Source organism: Phyllostomus hastatus, unplaced genomic scaffold (genome assembly GCF_019186645.2).
Source record: "Phyllostomus hastatus isolate PE091 unplaced genomic scaffold, TTU_PhHast_1.1 phas_contig_34, whole genome shotgun sequence".
NCBI classification, from domain to species: Eukaryota; Metazoa; Chordata; class Mammalia; order Chiroptera; family Phyllostomidae; genus Phyllostomus; species Phyllostomus hastatus.
Window position 1 is genome coordinate 27,060,571 of NW_025333857.1, and position 22,173 is coordinate 27,082,743.

Here is a 22,173-nt window from a genome sequence, read left to right on the forward strand (position 1 = left end):
GTATGTCAGAGAGAAAAATCAATCAGCTGCCTTTGAAATGAACCCTGACTGGGGATGGAACCCACAACATAGGTATATGCCCTGACTTGGGATGTAACTCTCAACATTTTGGTGTACAGACAATGCTCCAACCAACTGAGCTTCTTGACCAGGACTCATAAAGTTTTCATATATAAAAGTAAAAGTTAATTATAACTTGTTTGATTGTATAAAATATATTCTTTCCTGTTTGAAGTTCACAATTCCTTATTGCTCTGGGCCCCTCTGGAAAAATGGTCCAGGGTTATACAGACTATTTTTAGCCTTAAGAAATTAGACAAAGAGCTGAGGTCAGAAGGTGGTAAAACTCCTCTCTATTCCTGGTATAATGGGGAATGGCTCAGGGTTTGGCTACTACAAGTGGCCAAGTAAGTGAGCATTTAATTTTAGAAAAAGTGACTAACTCTAGAGTTCACATAGTGTCACATGAAAAGGTGTTTGTATTAGTGTGGATTCCCTCAAGGCAAACTCTGAGATAAGGAGTTGGGTCCAGGTAGTTTCCTGGGTGGTGATGTCAGGCAGAATAAGTGAATGCCTGAAGAAAGTAAGACAAAGGAAGAAAAGCCAATAAAAGGTGTCAAAAACATTGTTTGCTGAGAGGGCAACTGGAGATTGCTGGGGATGCTCTGAGAAGATAAGTAGACTGTGCCTCAAAATCACCCCATAGTAGTACATGGATCCACCAGCTCATGTGGATCCAGAGGAGTTAACTCTCCCACACTTCTGGGCAGTGCCTGCTTGCTGTGGAACAGTTCCTGCTGAAGAAACCCTTCATATTGAGAAAAAGAGAGATGCAGATACTCGAGAGGGAGGCTGCCAGCTTTCAGGTACTGGTCCTACTCCTGCAAGTGAGCTTAGGTGAGGTCAAGCATGAGAAGCAACCTCAACTACACTCTGTTGTGATTAAGGAAATATGGTAAGGTTGGGCTCTCCACCACCGCCCTGGCTCAGACAGAATTTCAGACGGTTCTTTTTGCCCCACCTTTGTCAGAAGGCAAATTTCCCTTCATTATCATCACCCCACAGAGTGACAAAGTCCAATTTTGATTTGGGGGACTTATGAGCACCCAGGATTTTCACTAGGGTCAGGTCTCCTGCAGATGGGTCTGTGTGAGACAGAGGAAGCGTCAGGCAGAGTCTTGGGATAACACCACCCACGCTTCCATTCAGATGCTCAGCTGTCCGTGGGTGCTCCCTGGCACTTTGTGGGACTCCCATAATGACAAAAGAGGGACATTTTGACATGATGTAGAGTCAACTTCTCACTGTGTGGAAGGCACCTGCTTCATTATCATAGTCCTTGGCTTTGCTCCCACCCCACACCGCTACCCGCCCTTATTGAGTCTCAGTCGCTGAGATAACTTATTCTGCTAGTTTGAATCCAAGCCTCTTTGTACCATCGACCCACTGATGGGTGGCAAAACATTAATCATGTAAATAAATACTTGGGTTTGTAGATTTTACTTCACAATTAGGAAATGTCAACTTAAAGAAAGTCAAACAAGGTTCCTTAATATAGGACTTCCCAGAGCCGTCAATATGCCTGTGAAGTTCACAGTATTTCCCAAACCTATTTGGCCAGGGAAGAGTTTTTCACAGAACAGTTCATGAAACTAATGTTCTAGAAAACACACTTAAGAGGAACACTGGTATAGCCCAGTCCATTCATTTTACTCATAGGAGAATTGGGGTCCCAGGCAGATCAGTGAATGCTAAAGTTATTGATGGAGCCAGAGCTTGAACCTCGATCTCGCATGTCTCAGGTACACTTTGCTCAATGACAGCACAACGCTCATGGGTTTGCCTGTGATGGACACCTTATACATTGTACAAAAATGTGATTTAGACATGTGTCATCCTCCTTCAATGTCTGTACCAGAGGAATAAAATGTTTATATCATTCCCTTGATCTGGAACTGTCAGCTAGTAGAAGCAGCAGCTAAATTAAAATAATGAAAAAAATGAGTTAACACCTCAGCCTGCTGGGTGTGCCAGAAGTGGTTGGCTATACAGTGAAACATCATGCCCCTCCCCCTGTAGGTATGCCCAGATCTAACTATGCAGGCAGGAGTGACCATGTGACAAGTTCTCACTAATGGGCTCACAAATGCTGTTTTTTTTTATTATGTATTATTTTTATTAAAATTTTCAGGGAAATATTGGTTAATAAAAGTATATAGGTTACAAGTATACAATTCTATGATACATCATCTGTATGTTGTATTGTGTGCCTACCACCCAGTCAAATCTCTTTCCATCACTGTAAACTTGGCCCCCTCTACCCCTTACTTTCTCCATGTCTCTTGCCCCTTCTCCTAGAGGATACTGAGAACACTGGGGCCTTGGAGAGTAGCAGAGCCACGCAGTGGGAGGAGGTTTGTTTCTAAACCTGCATGTGGAGGGAAGCTACAGGCTCACCCGGGAAAACTCTTACGTGACCAAGAAATAAGCTGTTACAATAAACCACTGAAAGTTCTGGGTTTGATACAGCAGCTCACATTGCCCTAGTTAGTATGCTGAAACCTGAAAGAATATATGGGACAAAAAAAGAGATGAAGGTCATCAGAAAGAGTGGGGTAAAGGATTTAGAAACTGGGGGACACAGAGCTATTCCATCTCAACCCGGAAGAACACGGAACAAACAGATCAGCCCTTATTCTGGGCAGCTGATGGGACTGGCGCAGACACAGCACCCCTGATGCCATGTTTTTCTCCACCACATCTGTATTTGGCCAGTGAATCACATTACCTCACTAAGCATTCTTTGGAGCATCTACTTCTCTCCATTCCCACTGCCAGTGCCCCTTGATGAGTCACCACCTTTTGGCTGGATTACTCCAGAAACTCTCTTAACTAGTTCTGTCTTCTATTAGCTGCCCTCCTCTCCTGCCCCTCACAAATCCATCCTCCCTGATGTGTTCAGAATTATCTTCATAATACCCAAGTGGAAGTATGAATCACCTCCACCAGACAGATTAAGCCCTTTCGATTAATTCTCAGTGTGATTACAGTAAATCCCAAACTCCTTTGTATGATATGTACAGCCCTGAGTGACACAGCCTTCTTTTTAGCTCTTGCCTCCCCCATCTTTGGACTCCGTTCTTTAGCCGTTCTTAACTTTGGGCTCCCTGAGAGCTTCTTACCTCTCGCCATAGCATAGAATACTCCCGCTGCCTGAAACGTCCTGCCCCTTTCTCTCCTTCCCTCTTCCTCCTTGCCCCTCCCTTCTGACAGTTTCTATCTCACTCTACTTAGCTGTCACCTGTTCTGAGAAGGCTTCCCTGATGCGCTCAGACTGCATTAGCTTCCTATTTTCAGAAAGTCAAAGGATTTTCATGCTCTAATTGTATGCCTATTGGTTTTCCCCACTAAAATAATACTTGGGGGCAGGAACACCTCATTCACCACTGGATCTGAGCACTTCTCAGACTGGCACAGAGCAGGGGCTGGACAAGTATTTCTTGTAGGAATGGACGAGCGGGGAGGATGGGTGGGATGGATGCCCACTCTGTTTAAGCCTAGGAAAAGAAGTTATTTTATACAGGCAGCAAGCAAGGTTGATAAAATATTAGCAAAAATAGGATCATTTTTTCCCTAAAAAATTATTTAACTCTGCTTCAGAAATGCCTTCTAAAATGTTAATCCAAACTTGCTGTATTTGGCTGTTTTAAAAGATTTGACTAATCAATTTTATTTATTTGTTTGTTAATGTGAGCAGACAGGCAGCATAGCTCACTCATTCTCTGCAAGCCGGCACTTGAGAGAGCGGGCGGGTCGCAGGAATGAAGCACACACTGGTTCAGGTCTTGGCTCTGAAGTCAGGGGTGTCTGGGTTGGGTCCTGCTGTAAGATGTACTGGCCATGTGACCTGGGGTAATGAAATGATGTTTTGACAGTCCTTAGCATGGTGTCCAGTACATAATAAAACCTCTACAACTGGTAACAAGAATTATTAACATTATATGGTGGGACAAAAGTAGGCTTACAGTAGTGAGTACATGAAACATGAAGTTTATTCTTATATAATTATTTATTATTGTGTTATTTTCTATACAAATAACTATAAACCTACTTTGCCACAAAATTAATATTATTATTATCCTGCCCTGAGATTGTCATCAGTTCATGACTAAGGCATCACCGTAGGTTTGTACACTGTGTTCAGGAAAAGTAGCCAGCAAAGGCCAGCCCTAAGAGGTTATCAGGGAAGATCTTATGCTCCTCATTGGACAGACGAGAAAACCCACAGGCAGCAGGGCGAGAAACCTGCTCCTAGTCACGTAGCTAGCAAGGGCAGAGCCAAGTCTCAGACGAGAACATAATGCCAGCTCCTTCCACGACACCATGTGGCCTCTGGGTATTAGCATTTCTAGGTCCCATAGGCTTCCAAGTTTGTAAAATCAAAAAGATTTGAATCCCTAATATACACCCTGGTACTGAATGTTCCCCTCTCTCCATTCATAGGTACTTGGGATTACAGGCCCCCCGGGGGTATCCAGCCCTGGCCACAGCACACACAGATGTGTCTCCTCTCCCCAGGCTGCTGCCTACCACAGGGACAGATCAGCTCCCGAGGAGAGCAAGTATCCTTTCATAGAGTAGCTGCTTCAGCTTCTCTGGGAGTGCCAGCTGCCCCCTGAACTCCAGAAGCTAGAGATATTATAAGAGAAGCCAGAGAAGCCATGGAAACTGAATATGCTCACCCCCTGAGCAAACATCAACGTGTGTTAAGGCTCTCAGATCTGGTTCTCAGTGTAAATGGCCAAAGCAGGTAATACACAAATCACTCAGAGAGTGATAGGCAGTACAAGCTCAGTAGGACCTGAGGCCTTTAGTCCCAACTATTTATTTTGTAGGAGAGAAAATTGGACATAGAAATGGGCAGGGACAGATGTTCAGGCTTTAGCGGTGGGAGTGGAGACTCCTGGGTCCTACTACCCTTTCCATCACATCAATGTATGTTTTTCTGGAGCATCATTACAATTGGGTACCCCTTATGGAGACAAACTGCCTCAGATATAGAAACCTGCTTAGGACATTTGTCATTGCAGAAGCCTTTTTTGACATAGGCCATCTTTAGTGACTAGAATACCTCCTCAGGATGGGGTGGTTAAAGGGGAGCAGGCAGTCTGGGACTTTGTGTAACAGAGGCCCTAAGAGAGGCCAAAGAGGTGTGGACAATTCTAGAGCTGTTTCAAGAATGGTGCCGATTACATTTTTTTTTTCCAGTGTATGGAGAAATGAGCCTGGAGGGCTGAGACATTCATTAGGATCTATGAGGTAAGCTGAAAGGCCAGACCAGGGAAGAGGCCATCAGTCACCCAGTTACAGGGGTAGCTCTTGAGTGAGAGTGGAGAACAAATACTGCCCAAGGCACCTGCCTCCTCTAGCTGAGTGCCCCTCTGTAGCTGGGAGGGAAATCTTAGGAGACCAAGATGGGTTGACCAGTTCTTAGAAGCTCTGATGTGTTCAAATCCTACAGGCATCTCAAAGCCTCACAGCAGGTCTCTGAACCAGGATTTGCTCCAATCAGACAGGAAGAGGACATATCACATGTGCTCTGTTCCCCACCGTGTCTCGTCTCCCACACCTCCACTCTCAGGTCTAACTGTGGGACAGGCAATGCCCCACAGCATGGCAGTGCCCTGCCAGAGGACTATAGGGAGTCTGTCCCCAGCAGGCAACCATCCGCAGACAACTGAGAGCTGAGAGTGGTTCCAAAGGAAAATTACCACATCTTGTGACCATATTAAATTCCATCCCATTTAAGGCAGTAGACAAAAATTTTTTTAATTCAAACACTTCATTATCCTTCTTGGTACTCACTACACAGGAGTGAGTGAATAAAGATATGACAAATGACTCGGTAAAGAGATGAATGAATGAAAGAATAGAGTATGTGGGTTAATGAGTAAATGAATGAATTAGATAGGTAGAGAGTCATTGTGGAGATACACAAGGGAATTTTGGAACCTTGATGATGCGTGCATGCTTCAATTTGCATGAATTCTGCACTGGAGAAAGAAGTTCATTTGTTTATCCAGTTCCTATCAATGCAGCATTTCCTCTTTTGTTCTTTATTTTCCTGAACTTCACAGAACCAGAAATTTTTAAATTAACTATTTTGTTCTCAGAACATTTGGGCAGGATTAAAATAGCTTTTTGATGTTATTGCTTTCATTTTTTTTAGGCAGTTGCACATTTGTTCTCAATCCAGAACCCAATTGAGCTATTTTTCATTTTAATTCTTTCAGTGTCTTCTTGTCTGTTGCCACCACCTGGTCTTGTCACCACACTATTCTTTCACGCTCTGGCAGGGGAAAGGCGAACCACAAGCGGTGAAGCAGGGTGGGTGTTCTGGAGGCAGACAGCCTGAGCCCTGGAGTCCCGACTCTACCAAGTGGCTTTGGATGAGTTACCAACCTCTGGGTAATGATGGAACCTACACTGTGAATATGATTATAAGTGACCATGCAGGAAAATATTTTGCATCCTGTCTATTACACAGTGAATGCCCAGTAAATTTTCATTATAATGTATGGTTATATTGTATTATATCATGTTACATTGCATCCTATCCCACTGTGTTATGTGTAGCAGTAGTGTATTGATTGTGGCCTTGTAAAACCAGCATCTGTCAGCGTGTTCACCAAAGTCACCCCCTCCATAGAGCTCTCCTCTGATTTACCTCTTACATTCTTCCATAGACTCACACCACTCTTTATTTCTCTCTTATGTGCAACCTGAAAGTAGAACCTAGGGCTCTTCAAGGAGAAAGATATACTTGTTCTTCCTTTCAAACAACATTTAGCTATCCCTGTGGGTGGACCACGCTGGCCTCCCCAAAAAGTATCCTGCTCCTCATTCAGGAGAAGCCGCTGAGGAAGGAAATCCACTTCAAGTCTCCTCTGTTGGCCTGACTCTCACCTTTCCCTCCAGCATCCCAAACTCTCAGCCATGTTGACAAACTGTGGGTTTTAAAGCTGGTTGGCACTGTGAAAACTTAAGGTTATAAGAACCCAAAGATGGGGCCAGTGATGAGTCTGACAGCTTATTTTAGTGTCCACACTAGGGCAGTCAAGGCCAGGGGAGTGTCAGGGAAAAGCCAGGGCTTTCTAGTAGCCTTGGGCTATTGCCATTATTCTAGGAAGGGATTTGGAGCTGAAGATATGTTATCAAATTAAATAAAATAGTTATATTGACTGGCACCAGTCCATGCTTAATCCAGGTACAAACATGGTTGGTTACCTTCTCCTTTTCACATCTTCTTCTTCTTTAGGTTATAGGATCCCCATTTCTAAGGGGTGGCAACATGCTCAAGGAAGATAAACTCTTCCCCCAGCCTGAGAGAATGAAGCATAATTGGCTTTGCCAAGCATGGCAATCCCACACTCCTTTCCACATGATTAACTTCGAAGTAGGCACAGGACCCACTTCTGACCAATGGGAACAAAGGAGCAATCTGTTGATGGGTTCTTTTCAGATGTTTTGTTTCCTGTTGTGGAGAAAAACAGGGTTCAAAGAGCTTCTAACGGGTTCTAGTGGAAAGTAACCTGACAGGGTGATCTAATCACAAATTCCTAACTGGGCAGGTCATGATGGTTAGTCACGTACCAGGCATATAACTTCTTTAGTAAAAGGTTTATCTTTGCCTCAAGCAAGCCCTGTCCATTGTTCTTGTGCACAGAGGCAAACACACCTTTGACGTGCCAGAATAATTCTCTTTTCCAAACCCTTTGAAGGGAGCACATAATCTTGTTAAGTATCCTTAATCCAATCCCCACCTTGCCTTCTTCCACCTTTATTTAATCTTTCATATATTCTCTCCCTACTATGAAATGCATAAAAGAAACTGCAAATGGTCATTCTAGGAAGAATTTGTCAGTCTGTTGAGATTTTGCTTCCAGGTTTATCTTCCATTTGGCTCAAATACATTTTTTAAAGAATTCTCTACATGGTTGGAAGTTCTTACATTGACACTGTTATAGGGTTGGCCAAAAACTTTGGTTTTTCTGTAAGATGGTTCTAATAGTGCTTAGTTGTCTTTAATTTTATTTGAAACAGTTTTGTTATATTGTATTGTGACAGCTGTCATATCGGCATGCATTTAAAAAAACTTATCAAAATTGGTGAATTTCCGTGTGACTATTTTAATACTGAAGATAGAAGAAAATATGCAACATTTTGGGCATATTATGCCTTATTATTTTGAGAAACATAAAAATGCAACTGAAATGCAAAAAAAATTTGTGCTGTATATGGAGAAGATGCTGTGAGTGATTGAACATGTCAAAAGTGGTTTGTGAAGTTTCATGCTAGATATTTCTCATTGGACAAATCTCCACAGTCAGATAGACCAGTTAAAGTTGATAGTGATAAAATGGAGACATTAAGTGAGAACAATCAACATTCTACCATGCAGGGGAGAGCCAACATACTCCAAATATCCAAATCAATAAAGTTATTAGTGAAAATAAAAAAAATGTGTCTTTTATTTTGTGGAAAAAACTAAACAGACTTTTTGGCCAACCCAATACAAAGAGAAACAGCAGGTTCTTTTCTGCCTGACTTGAATGCAATTGTCTGAGAACATGGTATTTGGAGTTACAGCAACCATTTTGTCACCATGAGGCAACAAGCCAGAGGGCAAAGAATAAAATAGTAACAAGAAAGAACATGGCATTTTTTTGATGATATCACTGAAGTGGTGAACAAATGTGGAACCATTTTCTTCTAGAATTTCATGATTTATGAGATAATTAAAAATTTCTATTGTTTTAGCCAGTTTGTTGTTATTATTGTTGTTATTACTTGAAACCAAAGTTATCTTATGACACAAACTATTCAACTGTTGTAATTTATCTATTTCATGTCTGTGGATCCTGTATTATTGATTTCTGTGTTCTTAGCATTGAATATAATCTTGGTACTGAGTAAGACTTCAATAAAAGCCTGTTGAAAAAGGTGTTTAACTGATATAAACTTCTGAAGTTGCTGAACCATGAAAATCAGGATTGAATTTTAGGTTCTATAAAATTCTTGCTTCTGTCACTGCCAGGGACTTCATCATTTCTGTGTGATTCTACTTTTACTGAGACCAAAGAATGATTCATAACGCCTATGAAAAATGACTGGTATTGTAACTATTGCTGAAAAATATATCCTAAGAATTCCCAACAATTCCCATCAGCCACACTTGTACCTAAATTTCTAGCGATCGATGTTTCTGAATTTAAATCGACATACACAATCAATGGAATATTTACATTGGTATTTCCCTAGAAAATCTAGGACATGTGTTTTATACATTTGGTAAGCATTTATTTAACATGTCTTAGCTACTAGGGCACTTTGTGGTGCATTGGAGGTGTAGAGATGAACAACAACTACTCTTGCAAAGCTTACAGTGACAAAATAGGATGTTACAACCTAAATAGATTGTATTTACAAGATACCATATTCAGTCTTCTTACCACATCACTGAGCATTCGTAGCACCCTTGGTGCTACCACTGAGTTAATTAGGAAAACCAAGTTCCTGGGTATATGTCTTTGATAAAATGGTGTTCATGAAAATTTCCAAGCTTTGTTCTCCCCTGGGAGTTTGAGAGATGACTTTCTGCTACCACCATCCATGGTCCTCAACATTTGCTCCACATTCTCCAGAGACACCCCTTGCCCACAGTACACCCTCTTCATTGCTTACCCAGAACAGTTATTTCAAGGGGAAAACAAGTTGGTAACTGGGTGAAGATTTGGGGGGTCACTTTTCTAGGCAGATGGGATTATGTTTGTTTCTCTATAAACCAGCAAATATGAAGAAGATACAAACCAGACCCCGCTCTCTCTTGTGACCTCTGAACAAGGGCAGAAGCTTTGTGCTCAGTACTCCTGGTCCATCGGCCTCAAGGGTACCTTTCAGTTCCACATGGAGTGTAAGAGCACAGAGACACCCAACTTACAGATGTTAATTTCCCCACTGGTCTGCCCTTTGTAGAAATTGCCAGAAACTGTTTTTCCATCCCTTTTTCCTAACACACTAGCTTTCCTGCCCTTCCTGATGCATCTTTTTCTCTTCTCACAGTGTTCAGTCAACCAGCTCTTAGGGATGCCCAGACCTACTGCTGGTTATCCCAGCTCCATTGTTTCTTCTTAGTGAGGCACTGATTCTAGAGCCTGGCTGCTTGGTAATGAATCACACTGTCTCCACTTAGTAGCCATGGGATCCAAGTTACTGTGACTCCCTGTGTCTCAATTATTGCATCTATAAATGGGGATTTACCACCTTTCCTCCCAGAGTTACCATCATGGACCTTTAGTTTGCCAGCTTGGATCACTGACCCCTCTTAGCTGACCTCCTACTGTAACTAATTGCCATCTAAACTCATAGTTGTGGAACCACAAGCAGAACCACCACGCATTAAGACTCATTCTGCATATGGGTTTATACAATCTGTGAAAAGGCATTGAACTGTGTACTTATTATTTGTATCTCCTTTTCTGCATGTATGTTATGCTTTAATAAAATATTTACTTTAAAATTTTGCATTTATATTAAATTCACTTAGCAATTCAGGACCTATTTTCTCATTCAGCTCTCTTTTTCCCTCTTCCTTTCTCTCTAACTTAAAAGGATTATACAGATATACATAGTTATTTTAGAAAAATAATACATAAGAACAGCACAATTTAAAATTTAAAAAATAAAAACTTAAAGCTACCTATTTCCATTCCCAGCAGCCAAGGACAACCACTGCTGATATTTTCAAAGGTGTGTATCATTTTTTAAAAAGTCATGTTACTACTGTTTCACAACCTTTTTAATGTAACCTACCTGTAAATTCAGGATATTATTTTTGAAGGCTGTGTTATATTTACATAATGGGTGTAACACAACTATTAAACCAATTCCTACTGTTGGAGAGAGATGGTTCCAGTGATCAGCAGTGTTGCTAGGAGCAGCTCTGAGTCTCGATCTTTGCACCGCCCTGGGCCTTCATTCAATTTGCATTTCAATTATTCACACCACTCTTTCTGATCCTGTTTCGATTTCCTGGTCTGTGAAGGAATTTAGAATTGCTTTATTATATATTACATCTTCTGGACTTGCCTTCTGAAATATCTACATTTTGCTGAAACAAACATTGAGATGGATGCAGACATTTTCAAAGATATGATGAGAAAGGACAAGGCACTTTGGGTCCTATCTCATTTGCTGGAAAAACAAACAAACAAACAGGGGGTCTCATATTCTAACACCCCTGCGTCTCTCGGAGCTGACTCTTGGAAGCCCTGTTCCAACTCACAGTGGTATTTGCTTTCTGAGTGTTATTCGCAGTGTTTCTGTGGTGCTAATGACTACAAATTGCTAATGGCTGTGAAAAGCTAATTGTTGTGCAAGGTGTTTCATCTCTCCTTGATTGCTGGGAGAGCTCACAGTCATGGTTAAACAGAGATCTCATTAGTATCTCTGACAGTCCCAAGGGGAGCCCTCCTTGCAGCTGGCAAATAGAACACTTGGAGCAAGAGGCTCTGCACCTGGCCAGCAACAGAAAACAGGGAGGCAAGGATGTAGGAAGCACTTCCCATGAGGAAACAAAGGAAGAGGGGTGGTGTGTGTTGTGCCTTAGGTGGAGAGTAGCAGAGATAAAAAGACCATGTTCTTTGTAGGCGTCTCCCCAAATAATAACAACGTGGCTAATGGAGTGTGCCCCACTCCAGCCCAAGGGCCTCATGGTCTTGCTCTTTTAATCATGCCCCATTTTTAGAGGAGTAGACTGAGGCTCAGAGACCATTTCCCCCAAATTCTTTAACAACTTTTGGATCTGGCACACTACTCTCAGCCTCTTTACTCTAGAGCCCAGATTCTTAGCCGCTGTATAATGGTACTTCTTGAAAACTGGTGGACCAGCTTCAGGCCATGCTAGAGTGTGTGAGTGAGAAAGAGAGCATGCACATGTGTGCATGTGTATATGCACATGTGCACTGAGAAAGAATTTGAACACTAAACTCAATCATGTTACCCATGATTATCTCCTGAAAGATGGGCTAGTTAAAAGACCAACAGCAAGCTCATGCTGGCTGACAGAGGTTTCTTCCTGTAAGCTAAAGTTTTGGGTTCCCTCCTCTCCTTCCACTGAAGTCCTGAATTCTAGTCTATCTTTTCAAAAATTCCATTTGGTTGATTACGACTATTTCCCTGTCCTTTGACTTAAGTCTGACAATTTATCAGAAAGGCCAACTTTGGCACAGTAATGTTGTTTGAATTTAGAGTGCTGCAAGTTTGCAAACCCTTTCCCTTCCCTTATGGACTCAGTGTTCACTGGAGATCTGAATTTTAGTTCTGCCCTCCCTCTACCCTCTTAAAAAAATGTTTCCTTCCATATCCACCTTCCTTTTTCTAGGCACTGTAGAAATTTGATACTTTGGTCTGGTATTCTAACATGCAAAATTATGCTTTCAATTCTGTACAACGTTTTTAAACAAAATTAAATTGACAGCAAAGAAAACAATAGAAAAGCCATGCTTGGAAATGCCTTGATGCCTGTTCAAGTTCATCCTACACACTCTGAGAAAACAGAGAGGAGGGGCCAGTGGGTCTGCTCACACAGGACCCAGGGAACCAATACTAGAAAGCAAAATCCTGTCATTTATAGTTGGGGGACAAGTTGCCTGGGCAACAGAAATTCAAGAGATGAAGGACTGGCCTCACTGGCCTCCTTCTGTCCCTTTTCTCGCCTCATTAGCTTAACAGAGATAGCAGTTGCCTTCATTGCCTTGGCTATTAACAGAGGGGGAAAAAAAACCAACTGGCATTGAAGATAATAAACTTTCAACCAATTCAATTCAAAAAAGAAACTTGGTGTGAGCCAAAAAATCAACACCAACAACAGAGGACTCTATATTTTTTCCGACACCTCAGGAAGTGGCATGTGCTGATCGCAGCTGACAAACTGTCCCTGACATAATTATTCCAAGTGGATGATTTAGTGCAGAAGAGAGCTGGATGCAAATGATGTGATCTGAAAGTGGAGAAAATAAAGAAGTCTCTGGAAGTGATGAGAAAATAGTCCCTGGAGAGAGTCAGTCTACTCTGTCCCAATCAGGTCTCAGTCCAGGATGGCTTATTTCAGCTCAGCTCCAGCACAGAATAGCCCCTGTCATTCTTTGTCATCATGGCCTGGAGCGAAATGAGGACAGCTCACTTCCAGTATTGCTGAACTGACAATTGCCACCAGCTGTCACTGATGGTAGAAAAGACAAAACTATCACATGAGAAGGCCCTCCCTTGCTTGTATTGGGGAAACAGAGGCCTCCCTCCAACAGATGAGCTACTGGCAGCATAGGAGCAATGGTCTGTAAATAACTTCAGTAACTTGGAAACATCCTCATGGCTTCTTTTTGCTAGAGTTTGAAACAAGGCCAAACACATTCATGATTCCAGGAAGACTATCCCCTTCCCATTGCACAAAGGAGAACCATTGAGCAGAGAACTAACAGCAATCTCCTCCCTGAACTAGGTTCTCTTGAATTTCTTTTCTTGGTGAAAGGCTCTACTCACTATCATTTGCCTGAGTCAGAAACTCACCAAACATTTTCAACACCTCTTCTCCCTTCCCCAGAGCTTTCACTTTTCCTTCCCCGGGCCAGTAGTTCCTGCCTCCTCAGTATTCCTCGCATTTGCTCTTCTCTGTTCTTACACGTCCTGCCCTGGTTTGGGATGCCCTATTTCCTTGCTTGAGTAACTCACTGCAACAGTCACCCAAAGGTCTCCTTACCCCCAGACCTGTCACCCTCAATGCTACAGCATAACTTTTTAAATCCAAAGCTGATGTTACTTCATTAGTAAAAATATTTGGCAATGCTCCAATGCTTTAAAGATAAAGTTCCAATTCATTAGCTTAGCATAAGCAAAATGTAAAGAGCAGAAATTTTACCCCTTTTGTTTTAGCAGGACATAGACGGCCCCAAACCCCAGGTGAGTTCGGGCACCACCCTGTTGCGGAGGTAGGAGAACAAGGTAGGGCGACTTAAGTGCTAAGTTCTTAGACTTTAAGAATTGAATTCTCCAATAATAATAATTACAACAACAATAATAGTAACAATAATTGGGTCAGCAGAACCAAAGCTAGGGTAAGAAGTTTCTGTTCCAGCAGGTTTGCCAAACAAAATAGAGGATGACCAGATAAACTTGAATTCCATAAAACAATGAATACTTATTTTTAGTTTAATTATGTTCTATACAATATTTGTTTAGCTAAAGTTCAAATTTAACTGGTCATCTTGCATTTGTATTTGCTGAACACGGCAATGTTGTAGCCCAGCACTGAGTATGGGGTAGAGGATGGAGGTGAGAGGAACCTCGGAGACAGCCAGGAGAACTCAGATACAGTCATAAGAAAAAGGACTGCCAGTTAAATAAGGCAAATTAAATTTACAGGGCTATCTCAACTCTATCCAGAAAAATCTCCAAAATGATAGTAAGAGAATAAAAAAGAAGGCTCATAAATTATGAAGGAAATGGGGATGGGACATGATAGTAAAAAATAACACTTCAAAAAATTATGGGAGGTGCAGAGTGATATATAAGTAGTACCAGACAGCATAATTGAAAAAGCTTGTAGAGGAAGAAACAAACTGAGTTGCAAAAAAATCTGAAAAGGCTCAGAAAGTAGGGGCACAGAGGGCTTCAGAAGACATTAGTGTAGGAAGGGATTAGTCTGCATACAGAACAGGTATCACCAAGGTACCTTCTCTGTCCCGAACTCAAAGGGACAGAGAGATTTACTGGAGAATATGAACATGAGAGGCTCCAGCATTAAACACATCAGGTGCAGAAGAGAATACCATGCTGAAATAAGAACAATTAACTAAAAGTCTACATAGGTAATGGTGAGATGCCCACTCCCTCCCTTCTCCTGGTGGGTTTTCAGATTGCTGGCATCCCAGCTTAAGGGAAAATACCCACTGGTATTTGCAAACAATTCACTAGGAGAATTACTGGATCCCTAACTGATCACCTTATAATACTACCCACCCATCAACCAGTCCTGTCCATGCACACAGATCGTCCATTCAGCTTCCTAGTGACACCTTCTTAGCCATGAACAGACAGCCAGGGATGGCTGCTATTTAAGGGAAACCTCTTAAAAAGGGAGGGAGCCTGGAAAACAAATAGAAAAAGATACTTGGAGAAAAGGATCTAACAGAAAAATTTCAAGAAAATTATTTATAACTATTATTCTTAGAGAAATAAGAGGACATTTCACATCCATGAAACAATAATGAAATGCTATGGAAAACAAGAAATAACAAATATAAAATGAAAATATGATAATAGAAAGAAAACATTAAGTAAAATAGTTAGAATACAAAGTTTAAAAAAATCTCAGACAGTACAACAAATGATCAAAGAGATGGGTAATAGGAGAAAAGACATAAAACTAGGGAAGTTGTTCAGAAGATTAGAACTACCCAACAGAAATTTCAGAAAGAAAGGAGAAAATGGGGATAGAAATTTTTTTAATCCTTACCCAAAGACATGCTTACTGATTTTAGAGAGAGGGGGAGGAAGGGGAAAAGTGAGAGAAACATTGAAGTGAGAGAGGAACATTGATCGATCAGTTCCCTCTCGTATGTGCCCTGCCCAGGGATTGAACCTGCCACCCAGGCCTGTGCCCTGACTAGGAATCAAATCCATGAGCTTTTGGTTTATGGGATGACACTCCAATCAACTGAGTCACACAGGCCAGGGCAGAGAGACAGAAGTTTTTAATGAAATAAAACAAGAACATGATTCTCCATTTCTAAAGGGCTCATTAAGTGCTATCAAAGTTAAATTTTTTAATTTAATTTAAAGTCAGTTAACAATAACAACAAAATATACCAAGGTGTGTTATCATTGATCCCAGCGAATAGAGAGGACACTAAAAATTTTGGGGGCCAAAAGAGGATGAGATAAAGATCATACATACCAAGAATCAAAATATCAAGAATCAGAAATGATTCTAGCCTCACTAAAGCTAGAAATAATTGGGAAATTCCTTCAGTATTCTGAGGGAACATTATCTCCAGCCAAAGACTCTTATCTCCTGCCAAAGTATCCATCAAATCATCTGCAAGGGTAGAATAACGGCATGTTCAGATATGCAAGGTCACAATGGAATCAGGTCAGGAATGCACAAAGGGCCTGTCTTGGGCCAAAGCATGACAGACTAAAACACCCAGCTGGTGTTCGGGGCTCTGAAACCCCTTTAAAAAACTGGAGTGTGTGGCTATACTGAGACACCTTGAGCTCTGTGGCCTCTCTTTTGTCCACACAGCTTTTTGTCCCTAAAAGCCCCCACACCATCCTTCTCTGATGGACACCCAGATGCCCGAAGAGCTCAAGCATCCCCTGCCTCGTGAACTTACACTTACCCTGTGAGGGAACTGTCAGCCCTCCGTGCCCCACCCTCACAGCTACAAAACTCACAACACTTCATTCCACCCAACCCTTTAAGTGCTGACCTTCCTATTTAGATTGTCAGTTCTTTGGGTGCATTCACTTCAGCCTCTGTCACTAAGTTTCTAGGAAACTCTCAAGGACTTACTGGATGGATGAATGTATGGATAGTAATCAGGGGAAAAAATGCCATTATCCAATTAGTAGCCACGGGAAGGGAAGGCTCCCCCATATTGAACCTGATGCTAAGGAAAAAGACAATTTTATCCTGAATCTTTCCCAAGGGACAAAATGCCTACATGTCCCATTTACTCATTCAACAAGTATTTATTGAGTACTGTGTCCTACACTTTACTGCAGTCTATATGAAATATTAGATAATAAGGTCTACCACTTAATGCCTTTAATTTTAGTTGATGAGGGGGAAAAGTACAGTATTAAATTAAAATTAGAAGTGTTAAATGACAATATAAGAGATATCACAGTACTGGATAAAATCAAATATCAAAGTAGAACCCCCAAGGAGTCTAGAATGGGGAGACCACTGTGGGCTGAGGTAATCAGAAAAGGCAGCATGAGGAGGTACAACTTAAGTTGATCTTTGAAAGAGAAGATTCAGAGAAGTGAAGCATTTCTGGGGAGCAAATGGGACGGAGCAGAGAGAGAGAGAGAGCATCAAGCACGATAGGTGGGAAGGCTGCACTAATGGAGACACATTGCTATAGATTGAATATATGTGTTCCCTCAATAGTTGTATGTGGAAAACTGAATGCCCAAAGTGATGGTGATTAGATGGTGGGACTTTGGGAGGTGATTAGGTCATGAGAGTGGAGCCCTCATGAATGGACTAGAGCACTTTTGAAAGAGCTCATGGAGATGTCCTTTGCCCCTGCTGCCTTGTGAAGACTCGGGGAAAAGGCAGCTGTCTAACAAACCAGGAAGGCCTTGCCAAACACCACATTTGCTGGTGCCACAGTCCTGGACTTTCCAGACTCCAGAACTGTTAGAAATAAATGTTCTCTGTAAGCAACCCAGTCTATAGTTATAGAAGTCCATCTGACAGACACACATACTGGAGACCCCAGGATGCCATGCCAAGAAGGCTGGGTGTTATAACAGGGAGCCATATGTAAAGCCTTCCCCAAATTCTAATTCCTCCATAATTATAACCACACAGAGTTAGCAACTCCCTTTGCCATATTCCTACGACCTCCTATACACATTTTGAATAGCACATCTATCAGAATAAATGATGATCTGTTTTATGTAGTTGTCTTCCCCACTGGATTGTGGGAGTTTGAGAGCCACAGCTGTCACTTTTATCATTAGTTCCGCACTGCTTAGCACAGTGCCATGAGCTTAGTGGAGCCCCGTGGTACACTCGCTAAAGGAATAGAGTGAGAGGACGGTCGGGGCTGAGGTGGGCTCAGCCCATGGAGAGATGTATGATGGTCCTCCTGCTCCATCTCCTGCTGCCATTTCCCACGTCAGTAGGACTCCTCCCTGCAGACCAGTGCTATGAAAACTCTAGCCTTGGGAGAAACACAGATGTTTCATATTTCTAACCTACTTGAAATGTCAGCCCAGAATTAGATCCCAAAGTAACCTCTTGAGTCTCTATGTCCTGTGCTATTTGTCACGGACGATATTACTTCTGACTCTGAGAACAACCGCCCCATCCTGCCACATGGCTTGGTGAGATCAGCTCCTCGCATCCTGCAAAACAGCTTGAGAGGCCAATGTGTATCTCAATACTTTAGGCTCCAGTTGTAACTCCTGGTTTGGAGAATTCTGCTGCTAATTTAACACGTGTCAATTCCCAACCCCTCACCAAGGCCATCTCGCCTTAGTAGCCAAGTATTTGCCTTCTGTTTCCACAGCAATGTGCACTGCTCTGCTAAGAGCTCCGCCCACTTCTGGGAAATGACAGGAGCCACATAAAAATGTGCGCTGTTCTGGGAGGGTGGGCCAGATGAGCTCTCCCCATCTCTAGTTTCTGTAATTACCGCTTGGGGAATATGATGTACATTGGGTTTCATTCCTAGAAGCTGTACCACAAAAGCCTTTTAAAAATCCCTTAAAGATTACTATATTACTTTGTTTTCCCTTAAGTAATAAACGCACAGTTTCTAGCGGTTACAGTTTTGTGAGTTCTATCCAGAAATGGCACCACAGCCAAATGTAATTAAAGTGAAGGAATTGTGCTTTGTTTTTTCCCTTGCCCCTACCTCAGATTCAGATTCACTCTATATTTCTTCCCTTATGAAACAGCTAGTAGACTAGCTCATTTTTTTCTTTTATCTCATGTTCAAACAGGGAAAGATTATACCTTATAAATGTAATCTTTTTCTAAATAAGTACTTCTCTGGCTTCATTCTCTCAATAATTTACCGAGCAGTTACTTTGGGGCAAAAAGCAACAACAAGTGTTTCTCACAAAGACAGTAGAAAATAAGATGTGGCTTTCGCCTGTGAGCAGCCCACAAGGGAAGGCAGACGTAAATGGAGAATTAGGATGCAATGTGCTGAGTCCACTGCAGAAGTGTCCACACTGCACTGCGAAAACACAGCTGCTAGACTCACTGCATCTAGGGATGTTAGAGACGCCTTTCCAGAGGAAATAACACTCAGTCTGGGCCTGGGTCTTAGGGTTGCTGGGGAGGAATAGACCGGGCCAGGCAGAGTTCATGCATTTATACACAGGTGTATCTCCCCAGGGGTATATCTAAATAAACTCCCTTGAGGTATATCTAAATAAAGTTTTGTGGTCATCAGCTCATGGGAAAATGATGCTAGCCTTTGAAATACCTGACCGGGGTTAAAATGTCTATCCATTGGTTTTTCTGGTCCCTCAGTCAGGTGGCTTCTCTCAGAACAAAGGACTTAGTGCCTTGATTGTAGATTGTGAAGCCCACATTCACAAGTGTTGCTATATGTTACATATTCACGCAGTTTGCCCAGGCAAAAATCAGTTTATGCTGATTGTCCTGGTATATTTGGTAATGGTGCTCTCTTTCATTCCCCAATATCTCTAAGTTGAAACAAAATAAACAATATGGCTACTTTACCTATTTGAGAAAAGTGGTCTATAAAATATTTATCTGACAAAGAGAATGGCTTTCTCTGGGTAGATCCAATCATCTTACTTCATAGAACAAGAATGACCTCAAAGCCTCTGAGAATAATACATCTTTTTTAAAAGACAGGTTACTTGTAGAAAATAGGGTAGCCTGAAGGAACGGCAAAATCTTTCCCAAAGACACAACTTTGCAGTCAGAGTTGCTTCTGTCCCAATTCTTTTGAGCTAAAACAACAAAAACCAAACAATTCTTGCCTCTTCCACCTTACACCGTTTCTCACAGACCAATACACTATCTAGTGTTTATAGGAAATGCAGCAGCAGGTTACCCACTGGGGGAAAAATTTCTTTTGTAGTTCTTTTCCCAATGGGTTTTGTACCAAACAAAATGATTTCTATTTGTGACTAACTCAAATATAATTCTCTCTGCCTCCAGCTAGAAAGATGGATGGAATATATTGAGGATTAAAGACCAAGTCTCACAGAAAACCAGTCCTCATCTTTGCACCATCAGCCCAGGGATTGGAGACCTGTGATTCTAACATTTAACTCAACAATTCATAAGCACTGTGCCAGAGCTTGTGCTAAGATGTGGGAAATACAGTGAAAACTAAGCTGCCCCATTTAGTCTGAAATCAATCAGGAAAGGCTGAGTTTTGTCGCACTGGCAAATAACCTTGAGATCTCAGACCACAAAGGTTTATTTCTCACTCCGACTCTATGTCACTGGCAAGTGATATGGAAACTCTACTCTGCACAACCCTCACTCTAGTTTCTAGGCTAAGGAAGCAACATTATCCGGAATGCCATCAGTTTCCATGGGCTAAGAAAGAGAGAAGGTGCTGAGGCACACCTTAGCTCTTGAAACTTTCACCAGGAAATGATATCATCTACTCACATTTCATTGTACAGAGACATTCATATTGCTACATCTAAATTTAAGAGGGAGGGGAATGACACTCTTATCATATGCTTCAAAGAAGACAGAGGTGAAGTCATTGTAAACAGAGTTAATGACTATGATAGCCAACACAGAGATTACTTTTTTGGAAAGGAAGACAGACAAAAAACTCAGTCATGCTGTCATATATTCTCTAAGAGGCTTGTATAAAAGTCTGCTTGAGACCAGCACTTCATAATTTTACAATGATAAAATTCTCTCTCATAATAAAATTCTCTGGTATTTAAGGAATCAGTAGCAGGTAAGGACTTTATTATGAATGTGCATGCATTGGAGTCAATACTAACACTGAAAATAGTAGAATTTCAAAAATGTAAGAAATATTAGACATCATTTGGATCCCTTTGGCATGGGACTTACAGTTCTAGCATCACCGAGCACAAAATTGTGGATTCTTTCATCTCCCTGCCTGATACAAATATGGATGAATACAAGATTTTTTAAAAAATTTAGTGAATGTGGCTGAGCTTAATGAAAAGAACCAGAAATGTTTTAGATTCCAACAAAAGAGTATATAACCAGAATGATGAGCACAGAGGCTAATGCTGTTCAGTCCAAGGTAACATTAAAGTGGGACACATGTAATATCAGAAAGAGACTAGAGTTTAACATGCATGCAAGGAAAGGACACATGGTCCAGGGTCCAACTAGAGTACAAAGCATGCACCCAAGCTGCACAAAGCTGAGGTCTCAGACAGTTATCACCCTCACAGAGAGAAGGTTAGAAAAGCTCTATATTCTGGCCTTAACCCCAGGGTTAGGCAAAAGTTTTCTATTGAATATAAAAAACTTATACTTGCATAATACACGGGGGTGAAATCAATTTAGATCGCACATGGTGTATGGAAATCTTAAGCAAATAAATTAGTGTGTAAATTGGTCCTGGCATAAGGCAGCTCAGCATGGGGTCCTAGTTGAAGAATATTTTGTTGGAAGAAGATATTTTTAACTCAACGCCTACTGATTTGCTAAGCTGATGATAAGCTCAACATAAAAGTTAGAAAACACACGATGGAAAAGAAAAACCTGCCTACCATGGAGCAGAATTAATAACAAAACAAGGGAGATTGGTACTCTCATAAAAAACTAACATAATAAGCTTCAAGAACTTATAAAATAAACATGCTCAGATAATAAAAATGTTAAAGAAAAAACATAATAGAAGAAGAGGACACTATAAAAAGAGATAAAACAGATTTTAAAAGAACTGAATAGAACTTGGAAAACAGTTATAATATGAAAAACTGAGAAATTAAAAACTAAACAGACAAACTGAAAAGAAAAAGATGGTAGATTAAAATTCAAAATATATCATTAATTGCATTAAATGTAAGTGGACAAAATACTTCAATTACAAAAGACTAAGATAATCATATTAGATTTTTAAAATCTCAATATTAGATTTTTTAAATCTCTAATTATCTGAACATTAAACATGCAGACACAGTTTGAAAGTAAAAGAAAGTACAAATATACACATGCAAACACCAATGAAAAGCAGTCCAATGTAACATTACTACTATCGGATAATATGCATGCTAAAGCAAGAAATATTATCAAAGAAATGGACATTATAATGGAGTAAATCAACCCTTTGTAAAAATTTAAATATTTGTGCACTTATTAACATAATTTCAAAATATTCACACAAA